The sequence below is a fragment of the Haliaeetus albicilla genome, chromosome 22 (genome assembly GCF_947461875.1).
Source record: "Haliaeetus albicilla chromosome 22, bHalAlb1.1, whole genome shotgun sequence".
Classification (NCBI taxonomy): domain Eukaryota; kingdom Metazoa; phylum Chordata; class Aves; order Accipitriformes; family Accipitridae; genus Haliaeetus; species Haliaeetus albicilla.
This window is the reverse complement of record NC_091504.1, coordinates 6,000,840-6,008,041: the sequence shown is the minus strand read 5'-3', so window position 1 is coordinate 6,008,041 and position 7,202 is coordinate 6,000,840. Positions and strand designations below refer to the sequence as shown.

The 7,202-nt window shown below is 49.5% G+C and overlaps 1 long non-coding RNA gene across 1 annotated transcript; it reads right to left on the bottom strand.

Annotated features, from left to right (window-relative positions):
- Positions 1 to 579: 579 nt before the first annotated feature.
- Positions 580 to 6,776, bottom strand: LOC138690374 (uncharacterized). The gene is made up of 3 exons (XR_011329236.1): positions 6,673 to 6,776; positions 5,966 to 6,096; positions 580 to 650 (listed from the first exon to the last, which is right to left on the bottom strand). It is a non-coding gene; the product is annotated as an uncharacterized lncRNA (long non-coding RNA).
- Positions 6,777 to 7,202: the final 426 nt, after the last annotated feature.

Below are 7,202 nucleotides of genomic sequence, written 5' to 3'. Positions count from 1 at the left end.
CCGGCTGGTCCAGGGCTGCTCCCTGTCCCCCAGCTCGGCCACAGGTCCCACATCTGGCTCCTTCCATTCCAACAGGATTTTGGAAAGCCCGTTCCCAGCTGTGAGCGCCAGCCCACGGGCACGGGGCACAAACAGCCCCCTCCCCCGAGGGCCCCAGCCCCCAACCGGCCTCTGTCCCCAAACCGCTAAAACTTCCAAACAGGCTCTCCCTGCAACTACCTGCCGTTTTAAGAAAACAAACTGTATGCTCCCAGATTCAGTAGTCTGACTAAGACTCTCAGAGGGTGATTTGGGATTCAATTCCAGAACAAAACAATATCCATTACAGAATCTCAGCCACCACCTCCATCATCGTCATCGCTGACCCACAAAAGCTGCCTTGTAAAAATTCTTACAGCTGATTAAAATTACCCTCTCCTCCCCAAATCTTTGTCCTTCTCATACCCTCACACTACTGCAGTAATAATCACATAACTATTCTGTAATTACCACCAATCTGAAACCCCTCCAACACATCATTCCCTGATGTGCCTGACAGTACTGTTGAAAAGGGAGAACCATCACTAACCACGCACCCACCTGTTACTCCTTCTGCCTCTGTGACCGAGCACATCCACATGGCTATCTCTGCCTGACAGGAGGTGACCGGCCTGAAAAAAAAAAAAGAAAAAAACCCCAAAACCTCACATTGTCTTGGCTCTAGCGTAAGCAAGGAATTTATGATAGTGATACAAACAAGTTTAAGAGAAAGCAGGATAGTGGAAGAAGCAGAAAATATGATACGTCTCACCCACCTCTAATTTCAGAGGAAGTTCCAGGGGAGGGTTTTTAATCTGTCTGTGGGGTTTTCTTACCACTGCACAGCCCAAGTGAAAAAACACACACCTGTGTTTTATGTAGAACTGTAAACTACAAGAGTAAAACTAGCCAGTCTATGTAATTGCACTTCTTTCCAGGACACATCGGTCACTCTTTTTACATTTCAGTGGAGAGCTTTGCGTTAAAAATCCCTAAATTCTGATACAAAAATAGCAAAACGTCACCTGTAAATCTTTGAAAGGAACAATACATTGAAGGAAAACTGTGCATATAAACTGTAAATGACACGTTGCTGCTGCCAAAGGCTATAACGCTTTTGAGTATCTTTGCCGTCTTCGTCTTCTTTGTCTTCACTTTCTTCTGATGACATTATAACTACCGTTCCTCAACATAACATTGAACTGCTCAAGCAGCCTTGCCAATTCTATGAAATCTAAACTGCCTTACTCTCCTAGTTTTGGCTGGGGTAGTTACATTTCTTCATGGTTTGTACGGGGTTATGCTTTGGATTTGTGCTGAAAATAGTGTTGATGACAATTGTCAAGAAGATTCATTACAAAAAAATCCCCAAATCCAGAACATGCATTTACCGCAAGCTATTTAAAATATGGTGTATAATACTTGAATATGCATTAATAATCATTTGTAATATTGAAATAAAAGAATTCAAAATCCTCATCTTGCTTTGAGACAGTTCAGGGAACCTACTCAGGACCCCACTGGAGTGAAGTGATCTTGTACGCTGCACTTCGCAGGAAGAGGGCCTCAACTTTTTCTACTGTAATGCATTCTCAGCTCTTAATGACTTTTTCAGTGCAATATGAAGGGCAGAGAAGACACGGAAAAACACCCACACATTGAAGGATAACCTGAGAACATGCAGGCACATCTTGCCTCCTGAGGCACAATGGGAGGAAAGAGTAAAGAATTTAGTTTGACAAGAGAATGGCAGCTCTTAACAAAACGCAAGCCAGATCCATGTAGTACTAATAGAAAGAGAGGCAGCCAACATTTCACTTCAGGGATAAAAATAATAATAAAAAAAAAAAAAATCTCTTCACAGGCAAAAAAACTAAACTGCAAGAGATACAAACTTTGGATTCGTTCTGCCAAACTTGCTGGCCAAATGTCCAAAATAAGAGGATGGCCGATCAATCAGCTCTCAAGGAGATTACAGATCTCATTCCCTGTCTTAACACCATCTGCTAGTTTCAGTCAGAATCATCAGAACCTGCAGGAGCACAAACACAGAGACCCTTCTTTTGTAGAGCCTTAACCTGGAGACCATTAGGGTCAAGTTACTACCTTTTTTACAATGCAGGCCAGCATTTTATCTACTATATTACATTCCAGTTTGCGTAAGAAGCACGTGCCATGGTACTTTTCCATTTCCCCCCACCCCAGAACAGGCATTTCACTTCAACACAGATGTGTAATAATTTCAGCATGTAGGCAAACATCAAAGGTAGTCATCTACTTTATGTGTAATGGCTTTACCTGGGAAGAATACAGCTTCACCTAAGGGCAGGTTGGAAGAGAAGATACTGACTAGCTCTCACACTCCCAACTTCAAGGCATTCTGACCAAAAGGTTTGGACTCAAACCTTCCATTCAGCACAGAAATCTATACAAAGGGTGGCCCGTAAGCTGCTCAAAGTGAGTATGTGAGAACACGGCAAAACCATTCTCAAGCATGCATTTAGCTTAAATGCTAATAACCTCTTGGACTAGCAAGGAAAGTTCTCCCTTGCTGCATGTTGCACCCGATTTTTTTTTTGATTAAATCACTTAGAGAAAAAACTCAGAAAAGCAGATGAAAGTGAACAGTTTGGGGGGTTTGGCTTCATTTTGGTTTTAAGGTGGTTAAACGAGCAATTTTATTGCTTCCACTCTCCGGAAGCATTTTCTTTCTTTAATAACGGATGAGAGTTTAGCTAAGTAAATCCAAGAGGTATTCTTGTTTCTCCTCAGCAAAGCAGTCATCACCATCTATTTGCATTTGACAAACACAGATCCAGTAACACCAAGAGAGCAAGGGCTCCCATCTGCTCCGTTTCCCTCGCATGGCAAAGAGGAGGACAGCAACCAGCCCATGGGAGCAGACACCTTGCAAACAGCCACCGCACTAAGGAACACAGCCCACTGCTCAGAAATCACTGGCCTATATAGAAGAACGGGGCTCGAACTGATGAATGAGGGCTTCGAACCTAAAAATGAGGCTTTGGACCCTAAAAAGGAGGCTTTCAATGCTAGAATCAAAGCTTTGGACTCTAACAATGAGGCTTTGGGCCCTAAAAAAGGGGTTTGGAGCATAAAAATGAGTGTTTGCAAACTCAGGATGCAGCTTGGACCCTCAAAACAACCGGCGAGATCCTAAAAAAGAGGCTTTGGAGCTTGAGAAGGCAGCTTTGGAAACTAAAGAGGAGACTTTGCCAACTGTAATGGAGCCTGTGACCTTCAAAATGAGGCTTTGGGAGCCAAAACTAAGACTTTGGGAAGGGAAAGCGAGGCTTTGGAACCTATAAGTGTAACTTTGGACCCTGAGAAGAGGCTTTCTGCCCTAAAACTGAGGGCTTAACCCCCCCCCCAAGTGAAACTGTGGGGCCTAAAAAAAGGGCATGGGTCATAAAAGGCCAAAAGGTTTGGACCAGAACAATGAGGACTTTGGCCCTCCAAATGAGGCTTTGGGCACTAAAAATGGTGGGAGAGATGCTACACATGACCTTTTGGGCTCTGCAGAGGAGGAGAACCTATTGGTGTCGATAGGGCCCCAAGAAACGGGGTTTCAGTCCCAAAGAGAGGGCTTGGGTCACTCCAGGGGAGGCCCTCAGCTGTAAAAGAGGCCTTTGGGCCCTCAGAAGGAGACTTTGGACCCTCCAGTGGAGGGTTTGGGCCCTAAGAATGGGGCTTTGGAAATGAAACTGAGGCTTTGAACCCTGCATTAGGTTTTGTGCCTTCAAGGGATGCTTCGGTACCAAAAACGAAGGCTTTGCGCCCTAGAAATGGGTCTTTGGAGGCTCCAAATGAGGGGTTGTACGTTAAACAAGAGACGCCTTGCACCCTAAACGAGGAGCTTGGCCTCTCAAATGAGGCTTTGGGCCCTCCAATTGAGTATTTGGACCCTCAAAATGAGGCCTTGGGCTCTCCTCGTTGCAGACTGGATCCTAAAAATGAGCCTATGGTCCCTGAAAAGGAGGCTTTGGACAGTCAAAAGGAGGCTTGGGGACTTAAAAGTGTGTACTTGGCCTTATAAATGAAGTTGTGAACTCTAAAAAGTGGGTTTCAGTCCTAAAAATGAAGGTTTGAAACCTCAGAATGAGGCATACTAGCCTAAAAGAGTGATTAAAACCCTCAAAATGAGTCCCTGGGCCCAAAAAGCAAGGGTATGGACCCTAAAAAGGAGGCTTTCAACCCTAGAATCAAAGTTTTGGATGCTAAAAATGAGGCTTTGGGCCCTAAAAGAAGGATTTGGAGCATAAAAATTAGGGTTTGGACCCTCAAGATGCGACTTGGACCCTAAAATGACTGGCTGGATCCTAAAAGTGATGCTGCGCTCTAAAAATGAGATAGCTGCTCCTATGCCTGCAGCACCCCTGGCCCTGGGCCTGGCCCTGCTCCCTCCCTTGCCCTGGCTGCCCCCAGCCCATCTCTCACCTCTTATCTCCTCAGGCTGCTCAGCCTCTGCCCCTTCTGGCAGAGGAACTGGGGCACAAATGACATCGCGAGCACCCGCACAAGCCAGGTGCCTGGGCCTGCCCTATCAGCAGTGACATAAACACCACAAAATCCTAAAAATGAAACTGTGGCTCCTAAAAAAAGGCTATGGGTAATGAAAGACAGCTTTGGACCCTCCAAATGAGGATTTCAGCCCTCAAAAGCAGGCCTTGTTCCTGCAAAGGATGGTGGAGATGCTACAAACATGCTTTGGACTCTGACAATGCGGAGAACTATTGGCTCCTCTATGGCCCCCAGAAATGAAGCTTTGGTGCCAAATATAGGGCTCTGGGCACTACAGTTGAGGCTTAGAGCTGTGAAAGGGGGGTTTGGACTCTCAGAAGGAGGGTCAGGGCCTTAAGAATGGGGCTTTGGGCACTAAAAATGGTGCTTGAGGAATGAAATTTCAGGGTTCAAAGCCTCATTTAAGTTTTGGGCCCTCAGCTGGATGCTTTGGTACCAAAAACTAAGGCTTTGCACCCTAAAAAGGGTCTTCGGATGCTCAAAAGGAGGCTTCAGGCCCTCAAAATTGCAGACCGAATACTAAAAATGAGCCTATGGTCCATGAAAAGGAGGATTTGGTCCCCAAAAAGCAGGCTTGGGAAGCTGAAAAATGAGGGCTTGGGCCTGAAAAGAAGCCTTTGGGCCTGAAAATGTGCCTTTGGGCCCTATCAAGAAGGCTTTGGACTCTCAAAACGAGGCTTTGCACCTTCATAATCAGACTTGAAGAAATCATTACTCAAAGGATTTGGTCCACATCATGACCATCACTCTTCTTGGCAACAGAGGGGAAAGCTCTGGATGACAAAGGATACCAGGATGCCCTCCAGAAAAAAAAGACCAGTGCAAGAAGATCCCTGTCACCTACCTGCAAAGGAATAATGCTAGCTCTATGAAATGGGTAGCCAAAATGAAAACACATGGAACAGCAGCCATCACCACAACTCTTTCAGTGGTAGTTTTAACTGCAGCAGATCTGCAGGCAGACAAACTTACTGCCACAGGGCCCCAAAAGGAGTAATAACTAGCAAACAGAAATTCTGCCCATAGCCCATATCTATCGAGCCTTTAAAGGTAAAGCAGCTCTGAAGGTCTAGACCAGCCTGTACTTACATCCTGTGTCTACCTGCTCCATGATCTGTCTAGAAACTCAAATCACAATTACCTTTGAAAAAGAATGGAACCTGGGGGGGAAGGGGAGTGAAAGGAAGACACTGGTGGAAAAAAGGAAAAGCGTACGCATGCGATTACAGACGGAAGGAGCCAAGTTATCCCAAAGACCAGCTCAGCCCAACTCGCTCTTGCTGGCAAAAAGCTGTGCGGCTTGGAAGAAAAAAAGCAGACTTTGGTGCTGGGACGCACAGCAACGTCTGAGCTCAGATCTGAAAGAGCAGAAAAACCTTGACAGGGCTCCTTGCCGCTGCCCTCCTACCCGTGTGCATGCTGCGACCTCCTCGTTGCCCTGAAGTCCTCCCAGACTAACAGGGAGGTGGCATCTCTCCAGTCCACGTGCCGTGACGAAGAAACAGTTTTGACCACAAAGCGGGTAGAAGGTAACTGCATCTGCAGAAGCAAAGGGGCAGCCACGCCTCAGCTTCGGAGATGCCCAAAGCTGCCCCGGGAGCCCTCGGTGCCCCAGCATTTGCTCGGCCCTGAAGCCCCGCAGGGCCTTGCCAGCACTGGGGAGCCCCAGGCACAGAAGGGAAGGACAGTGGTCAGCCCCTGTGGGGAGAGTGACGGGGCTCTGTCCTTCCTTCTGGCCGCAGGAGGATGCCCTGGGCCACGCCAGGACAGGGTGTCTCTCCTCCTCAGCCCCGGGGGAAGGTGAGGCCTGAGGAAGGCCCTGGGTGCCGGGCTCAGCACGGGCGGTGCGACCGGGGCCAGAGCCCTGTCTCCTGCCGGGTGCCGGCCTGGCCGAGGCCAGCGGCTCCCGTCACGCAGCTCCTCCCGCCCAGGGCTGTGGCTGGAGCCCAGACAGACCCGCCTTTTGGGAAAGACTTGCCGATCCAGAGGGAACGCAGAGCAGCTCCCCTCCCCTCCCATCCCGTGCCGTGCCGTCCTCTCACGTTCCCTCCCTCCCTCCCTGAGGGGGCCCAGAGCCCACGAGCAGACCGAGGGAGGGCAGACCTGTGCACACACCTTGCGCTGCTGAGAGAACAGCTCCAGGTGAAATGGCCCCTCTTGAAGGCCGTCTCTCCGCAGGCCCAGTGTCCCAGCTGGCTGAGGAGCAGCTGCCCCGGGGGAGGGGGCAGCTGGCGCAGGGCAGCTCCCTGAGGAGAGGCCCGGGCAGCCCCTGCCCGCCCGGCAACAGCTGCGCCATTGGCCACGGCTGAGCCAATCAGCGGAGCCGGTGGTGGCCTGTCAGTCACTGCCGACCTGGGGCGGGGCCGGAGGGGGCAGAGGCCCAGTGGCCTGAGGAGAAATGGGGGAGAGATGGGGTGGGGCAGCCAGGAGAGGGGGGGACCAGGGCCAAGGCCAAGGCCAAGGCCAAGGCCAAGGCTGGGACCAGGACCAGGTTTGCAATTGCAGGTGCAGGTTGTCTCCCGGTGTGGACGGGCCTGGGGGAGACCTGGAGACCTCATCACCCATGGGCCCTGCCGTGGCCCAGCTCACCAGCCCTGGGCCCGAGCGCTCAGCCCCAGGAGCAACCCCACAACCAGGGTCAGAGC